This window comes from Oncorhynchus kisutch, unplaced genomic scaffold (genome assembly GCF_002021735.2).
Source record: "Oncorhynchus kisutch isolate 150728-3 unplaced genomic scaffold, Okis_V2 Okis03b-Okis08b_hom, whole genome shotgun sequence".
Taxonomy (NCBI): Eukaryota; Metazoa; Chordata; class Actinopteri; order Salmoniformes; family Salmonidae; genus Oncorhynchus; species Oncorhynchus kisutch.
Window position 1 is genome coordinate 5,594,820 of NW_022261980.1, and position 8,649 is coordinate 5,603,468.

The 8,649-nt window shown below is 42.2% G+C and overlaps 1 protein-coding gene across 1 annotated transcript in view; it reads right to left on the reverse strand.

The window, feature by feature from the left end:
• Positions 1-8,649, reverse strand: part of LOC109877483 (UPF0606 protein KIAA1549L-like) — a 178,824-nt gene that overhangs the window by 120,708 nt on the left and 49,467 nt on the right.

Below are 8,649 nucleotides of genomic sequence, written 5' to 3' on the forward strand. Positions count from 1 at the left end.
ATCTTGGAAGTGAATGCCCGAAGACAGGTCTTAGTGGATTATTATTAAGGACCTTTGAACAAAGACATGAATACCCAAGAGTTGGACGGGCTCATGAGCCGCTTGATTGGAAAACAATTTTGTGGAGTGTTGGCTTGTGATGAATTACCTATTGAGATATGGCCTGAGAGGCCTGCAATGTTTATTGTCAATACCCATCCTAAACACATGCCTGGTGAACATTGGCTAGCTATGACATTAGAACAGGAAGGTGGACGAAAAATCTCAACTTTTTTTGATTCCTATGGCTTTCCCCCCGGTTTTTCACATTTCCCTAAATCTATTAAAGATTTTTTGACCCTAAACGGTACAAAGATCTACTACAACATCAAACAAGTGCAAGATAACCTTTCCACTACATGCGGTCACCACTGTGTATTTTACCTGTGCCAAAGAGCCCGGGGAGTTTCTTTTGAAGATGTTATGTCTCTTTATAAGGATGATTTAAGAAGTAATGATAACCTTGTATCTTGTTTTGTTAGAAAATATCAAAAGTGTTCAAATGTGTGTCCTTTAAGAACGCGTAATCAAGGCGTATGCTCACGTCATATGTTTCAAGAATGCCACAAATGTTAACTTGCTTATTTTTCAAATAAAAAATTTATTGAATTTAATCATAGTCATTCAAAAGTCATTTTCAAAAGTCTAACCACGCCGAGAGATCGGGTTTAGGAAAAGGTCCTGAGACGTTCATGGGAGTAAATGAGTTAGCATCATCGCTTTCATAGGGGGACGGTGTCGTTGGGGCATCTTTAGGGGTGCTGTATCTCGTTGAAGGCTTTTGTTTTAAAGCTTGAATCTGTTGACGAAGCTTATGGTTGGGTACACCGGAGAGGGGGATGTTGAGGATTGCCAGGGCCTTAAGAAACTGACGCCAGCCGGGAGGCCTTCGGTCATCAGCAACCTTGTGGGCAGCCGTGGTACTTTTAAGCAAGTCCTGCATATGGGACCCCCTAACCACAGAGCCCTGAAGGATAAACTCTCCAGAGTCGTTCCAAGCAGCTATCCCCTTTGAGTCTTTTATCTTGTTCATAATGTATTTAACATTCTTCCTGTTACGTAAAGGCACATGTGTCAGTAGGTCATGCATAACTTTATCTTCAAATGGCATTTGAGCTTCACCCGACATATTATCTCCACTAGGTAAGATCGACGGTACAGGCCTTACAGGGGCATGGCTATCGTTAGGTTCGACATCTGTTAAAGGGTCCGGTAGGGAAAGGGTTAAATGGTTAGTCTCTCTCTCTCCCCTTGCTTTACCCGAGTCAAATACCTTTGCATTAGGTTTGTGTATTTTTGAATCTTATCATAGGGGTTCAATCCTTTTCGGTTCAAAACATCCTTCATGGCCGTATCCAAATCATTTTCCGCTGTTTGTCTGATATCTTCAGGACCCTGCATTTGTTTTTTAAGTCTATCCAACTCTTGTTGAGGCACCAAGTACATTTTAGTGGCCATCACACCACGTGTTCAACCCCCACGTCTGGCCGCAATAAGGCTGGTGATGAAGGGCACGGCTATACTGAGTAAAGGTAGAAGAAAACCCCCAGACTGTTGTATACTATGTCTTTTCTTTTGAAGACTGGCCCTTTTATTGGCAAAGAGTTTGATCGCTGTCTTTTGTCTCCTTAATTTTTTCAATTGGTTCAGGGTGAGTGGAATGCGTCCTTTGAGAAGATTCAAAGCAATCTCACATAGGGCTAATATGAGATCTGAAGAACAGCGACCCAAGATGGCCTTCCGTTCTTTAGCTGTAGAACCTACTAGCCTTCTCAAGAGGGGGAGGTTTCTTTTTAAACGCAGAGACATAGCGTTTACTTTTTAGGAAGGTATGCAGCAGGCCTCTCCCCCGGAAACAGCCCTGTACGTAGCCTAAGGTGTTCTGGAGTATTTGCTTTTAAATCCACGATTAAATAAGAAAATGGCTCTTTGGTAGCGTCCTCATAGCTCTCCATAAAGTATGATTTCCGTCCAGGGTACATCTGCTGAGCTAGAGTGCTAATTTGCAGTTTGTCTCTAGGATTTTTAAACAATACCATGTAGTTGGCATTCAAGCTAATGGTCCGACTATTTTTACCTTGGTGAAACACATTCTGGACCAAGTAAAGCACGGACAGGTTTCTATGATGAGTATATTGGGTAAAAGCTCGTGCAATTTCAGGGTGTTCGCTACCAGCAAATAGCATATCGTCCAAAACCAGCAGATTATTTACATGTGGGGGGAGAAGTTCATCATCAGACAGAGAATCGGGTATTCCTTCAACAAACTTGATTTTTATTGTCTTCAATAATTCATCATACAGAGGTTGGTAACATGAATAACACCATACAATTTGTCAGGCTTTTGAGATAACACATGTTCAGAATTCTCTAAAATACTTTTTACAAAAAAAGTTTTACCACTGTTTGAAGGGCCTGCAATTAATGCTGAAAAAGGCAATTGTAGACGGGGGTCAAAACCCTCGACAGCAGTCATAATATCTTAAGCTTTAAGACACACTGGGGCTTGTAGCATAAGTCAGTAGCCAAAGGGCAATGTGGTACCGTCAGGCAATAGCTGTCTCTTGTCATAGACTACCCTGAATCTTTTAGTGAGTGGTGCGTTTCTTAGATGGAACCCCTTTTTATCCCTCACTATTTTGTTGTAGGAGCTCAAAATCTCCAAGTCACTATTCTTGTCCTTTACGAACCCCTCGACCAAGCGCGTGATTGATTCCAAGTTTACACGCGGTGCATTTTCATAGTTTTGAGTCACGCCTTTGGCTTTCAACACCACGTGATTGGCTTTAGTCCTAAAAGCATAGCTTTTTGGACCACATGAGGACCATTCTGTAATATGGTCACCCTCTTCGAGTTCACTCGTTAAACCCCCAAGATAGTTGCTAAGTGGGGGGGTCCAATCCCCCGGTTTGCTTACATAGACCACAGAGTCTGTGTCGTGGTAAAGAACCCGCCTCTGAAGCTGTTCCATGAGGGTGTACAGTTCAAGGCGGCCATAGGCTGTGGTAAATGCTGCAAGAAACACATTTACATTACCCGGGGGTAGAACCCACTTTTGGTGGCGCCTCCATTGCACCAAGGCAATGTCTTGACTCAAGAAGGAAAAATGTGAAATTTCGTATTGGTCCGAAAAAACAAATTCCAAAAATTCTTCGGGGTCTTTAATGATCGAAGTTGTTAGCATATTGCATCTCTGCGCTAATTTCCCCCAAAGGGAGTTCAAGTACAATTTCGACACATTTCTTTTGGTTTTGTTGACCTCTATTCTGTCAGGGTCAAGAAGTATGCCTTCTCTGTCATGGTAGTCTTGAATGTACTGATCTTTACTTTCTTGATCTGTGACCGATGCAGGATAGCCTGAAGCCATCTGCTTGCATCTCAAGAAGGTTTTGATGTACTCTTTAAAAAGTGTGTCTGATTTCCTGGAAAAGTTCCACACTTCAAAGATTTTGGCCACACGATACCCCTTCTCTAAAGCCTTAGAGAATTCTACAGTGACCCATACACCGGTCAGGGCTCTTTCTTGATCTGTGTGATCACAGGGGTTTTCCTGGTTGTGGTTTTCACAGCATGTGCGACAAAGGGGAAAGAAAAGTTTTCCTTTAGGACCCTTGTAAGGCAACACAGGTATAAACAGCCCCCTAGGAGGGTAGACAGTCGCTTTGATTAAACCAAAATAATTTTGGGGTTCGTCAAAGTCGCTGTGAATAATTTCAGGATGCCCTATAGGATAGAATGAGGAACTCATTACATGAGGATATAGGGATGTAAAATCTACATAGCCTATTGTCTCGTCGGGTTGAGCTACATAACGCAATGTCAAAGCATTGGTCCGGCCTCCAAACAAGGCCTGTCGCGGTTCCAGGGGCTCTGGAGGGTCATAATGGGTAAGGAAGGCCTTAACACTAGGATCTGCCTTTTTGAGGGCTGTCCATTCGTGCTCCCACAAAACCACAACTTTTAACCCGTAAGTAGCCTTTAAAGAATTCAGTTTGTCTTGAAACTCTTGGTACATTTCCCCAAAAGTCTTTTGGGTTAGGACACACAAGGTGTGGGGGACAAAGCATAATTTACAACCGTGGAAGAAACAACCGTTGTACTCATACACTGTCTCAACCCCGTCAATCTGTGTGTATCCATCTACATGGTAAGGCCCAAAAGCCTTCTCCCCCCGATTCAAAGCATGTTGGATAAAAATATCTTTATCCTGGGCCAAGTACTCCAACCATTGAATGGAACCACTAGAGTAGGCCTTGAATTGGCGTCGGTAGTTGTCTGGCGATGGGATAGCTATAGATTCAGGAGTTAGATAGTGTGTACGATAGGTTTTCATGCACGCTGATGCAATAGTTGTACAGCTCCAGGGGTCAATGCCCGCATCTTTGATTACCTCTTCTCTGAATCTGAGGCATCCTTCACGAAGTATAACAACGTCATTGTCACAGTATGATTCCATCTCTTTATGGAAATCAAAAGTGCCATGTCTTACGGTCTCGTACCATGTCATGAATCTCTCACGCTCTTTGGGAGACATTTGATCACACCCGTACATTTCGGGGGCTGGATAAGATCCTATATAATGTAGATTCTCCTCAGATGTGAAGAAATGAGGGAAATAGCCTTTGACAGAGTTTTCAAAACCCAAGGCCTCTGGCATTTGAGCCAATCTCATGGGTAAGAAGCTTAAGCTGTCAATGTACCTCTGTTTGAAGGCGGGGTCAACAAAGCATAATATTTTACTCCCTTGAGCTATGACACTGGGGGCCACGCCTTGCTGTATCAAAGGGTTCAGAAGCAGATAGGCGTCATAGGCCCTAGCATTGTGAGCTATAAACGTGAAGTTTCTGTACTGGGCTTTTCTAAAATGTTTTAGAAAGAGCCGGGCACAATTGGGTCCCTCGGCCGACCATTTTTCACCCTTGAAAGTCATGGTTGACACAAAAATAGGCAAATGAACCCCTGATTGCTGATTTGTCTCAAAATCATAAAACACATATTTCTCTGTATGTTCATCTTCAGCCAAGGGCTGAATGTAACACTCATGTGTTACTTCTTGAACCGCTTCCGCGTCTCTGCTTTTCAAAGGACCTTTACAGATTGGGCAGTGTATAATTCCACAAACATGAGGTTTAGGGCTATCTATTTTAAGGTTGTAATTGCAATGACATTTTGGACATTTCTTGTTAATGTCACAACTGCTTACAGATTTACATGCCTTGGGATGCCATGTTTCAGTTTTGTGTTTTTCGTAACAGTAGGCCGAACGACATGTGCGGTGACAATCCGCACAGGGGGTCAAGTTTAGCGGCTGCATAGGGCAATGTTTATCCAGACATACTGAACAGTTGTAACGGCACGAGTGCCCCCCCATGCGTGTGTAGCCGGTATGACAGGCTGGACAGACATATGGCGCGCCTAAAAAGGCTGTGATGTTAGTTACGGCATAGTAATGCTCATTTTGCACATAAAAGTACATAGTCTTAGGATGTGGTTCGGGTATATTTTGGAACTTGAGGAGAGCGTCATTAGCCCTACTGTGGTACAAAACCACAATCTTGATGTTCAGAAAGTTTTCAAATTTGACTATGTCTGAGAAAGCCACAGCATCCTGTATACCGAGACCCACCGCAGTTTGTAGCTCTCGAGCTTTTTGTAACGCGGCTTGATCAGTACATCCTGGGCTGAGTAAGTGGGCCAAACCTATGGCAAAACATAGCTTATTACCTGGATTGTGAACGTTTATGAGATAGGCCCTTTTATTGCTTATGATTTCGGACTGCATTAAACTCTCGAGCTTTCGTCTCTGACCCCCGCCCCCTTGTGGTTGTCGTACTAATTGTACTACAAGTTCGAGGGTCCTATCTGCTAGCACGTTTAAATTTGACTGAACAAGGCGTTCTAGCAGTTTAACAAATTGTTCAAGCTCTGCTTCACCATTCTGTAAAATAAGCGATACCTTGCTCTGTAGACTGTCTCCACAAATTTCCAACTGTAAGAGATCCCTAGGTTCGCTATAATCTCTAATCCTCGCTAACAGTTCATTCAAAGTGTCCATAAGCATTACGTAAAACACAGCATATTCCCGAATCTGACCCCCCCATGCGAAATTGAAAAACTGGCGAACCTCAATATTGTTGAATTTATTTCGACGCAAAACATGTACACTTCGATCAAGACCTCCCCCCTCCAGATTTGCTAGGCAATTGTCCAACTGTTCAAAAACATCGTATTGGGTTTCAGACTCTTCGGACATTGGTGTTAAAGGCTGATTTATAGGTGTCTGGGGTGCCGAATTAAACCTAGCGCTCTCGTTCTGTACACTGATCTCAAGACCGCCCCCCTCCAGATTTGCTAGACATTTGTCCAACTGTTCAAAAACATCATATTGACTTTCAGACTCTTCGGACAATGTTGTTAAAGGCTGTCTTAGAGGTGTCTGTGGGGCCGAATTAAACCTAGGGCTCGCGTTAAGCTGGGTAATTAGAGATATGATGGTTTCGGGAATCTGTGTTAACATGTTTTCCTCGGAAGGCCCTGACTCATTCATACGTGTAATAATGTCTATGAGTTCGGAGGGAATCTGGGATAATAGATTTTCATCTATTGTCATTATGTCAATTACCCCCGAATCATTCATATGGTTAACTATATCTTGGAGCTCTGTAGGGATCCTGGCTAAGAGGGTTTCAATTGTCTCACTTTGGTCTATAGGGGGCGCCATCTGTCTAATTAAGGATGTGTGTGTGTGTGTGTGTTTACATGTGTGTTTTTTAACGGCGGTATTTGCTTGTTTTAGCCCTAATGTTTTTTAACATACGGGGTAGCTCGCTACGCCAGAATGACACATCCTGATTGTATTGATGCTCGAGTAGAATACACATGCGCCTCTGGAGTAGAGCCTTTCGTGATTTTAAACCCAGGGTAAACGCTTTGAAAAAACGTTCTTGGTCTATTTCAGAATCTGCTGTTTCCCCCACAGAATTGGCCGATTCAAGAAGGTTGGCAGCTTCACAGAACATCAAATCGTCTACCTCAGAAATGTCATTTAAATCTTTGACATCATCAGGTTTCGCTGTTTTCTTGACTGGTGTCTTTGGAGCCTCCTCGGGGATGCTTGTCTGGGCATCCTCCGATGTTTGTGCGTTATCTTTATAAGCCGGTGAGGAGTCTGAAATAAAAATAATACATACAAAAATAGGTTATTAACCCTAAAATATGTTAAAAATGCCAAATACATTTCAGATATAAGCCTATATATTAACAATACATTAATTAAATACCTCGGCTTTTTTGACGAGGGCTGTTCTGAAGAAGCTCTGAAACCAGGGGCTGATGTCTTTGTTCAACCTGTATTACAGCATCTGCAGGTTCGGTAGATGGTGAGCCTGAAAAAATAAAATAAAATAAAATAAAAAATAAAAACAGCATTAGGCCTTGTTTTAACATATTCCGGCATAAAAAAAATATATAAATATTAAAATAATAATATATATAAATAATAATATATAATTGATTCATACCTAGTCCTTGGAACGACGTCTCGTGAATATCGGCCAAGTAGAATTGTTCGGGTGAAGCGGAACTGTGGATCTGAGCACTAATTATCCTTTGGTGTTTAGAAATATGGGGGACAACGTTGTCCTGGCCAAGGGGAGTTGACCTGCCGTTTAAAGTCTCTGTTCGCTGCTTTTGTGTAAATACATCCTGGGAGTAGGGCAGAATTGTCTCGTAGTCATATGCTTCGCAGAAACCGTTCAGGCTCCATAGGGCCTCGTTTAACCTTCTAGGCTTTAGGTCCTCTGTAAACATATAAAATAACTTTTAATATAAGATGCCCACACTTTTTGTTTTTAAGGTATAAATATTTTTATGTATGGAATTCTTGGAGCTTACTTACGTTTACAATTCAGGGCAGGCGTTTGTTTGTCTGCACTTTGTTCCGGAGCCCCATTGGATGGTTCGAGCTCAGTTATACCTCGGAGTATCTGCGTGAATGCTTCAGAATCTATAAAACATTCGACAATATTAAAGCTATAATCACTTTAGCTAATATTGCCTTGTTATACGGTAAGCATACTGATCCTAATGATTGTTTAATATTTCTATAACATCCCACGCTTTTCAAACAATTCCCCACAACAACCAAATCTAATAAAGATTTATTTCAAGAACTCACCTTGCGATAGATCCATTAGACTGTTTTCCCCGATTATCTTTTTTAACGCTTCAGTCCGATAACGATTCTTGGAGTTTCTGGAGGTGCTGTTTGCATCGGAACTAAAACGCTGCTAACATTGCCCATGGTTTCTAGCGCTTTTGTACCCTACGACCTAGAGAAAAACCCCTGAATGATTTTTTACATAGCATTTGGGGTTTGTCGTTTTTTTTCGGGCTATACCCCCGCCCATGGTATATTTGACACATTTCAAACACATGGTATTGGGTGTGTCTAACATTAGGATCCTTTTGGATCTTCTAAAATCTCCGGGGGTGCTAGCACCTAGATGCATGGGGGTGGGTTGGTCTCGACATCGCTGGGATGAATGACTTTTTAGCCCACCTAAAAAAATAGTTTTATGAAAGGCCTTTAAGATTAGGAGTCGTAAGACC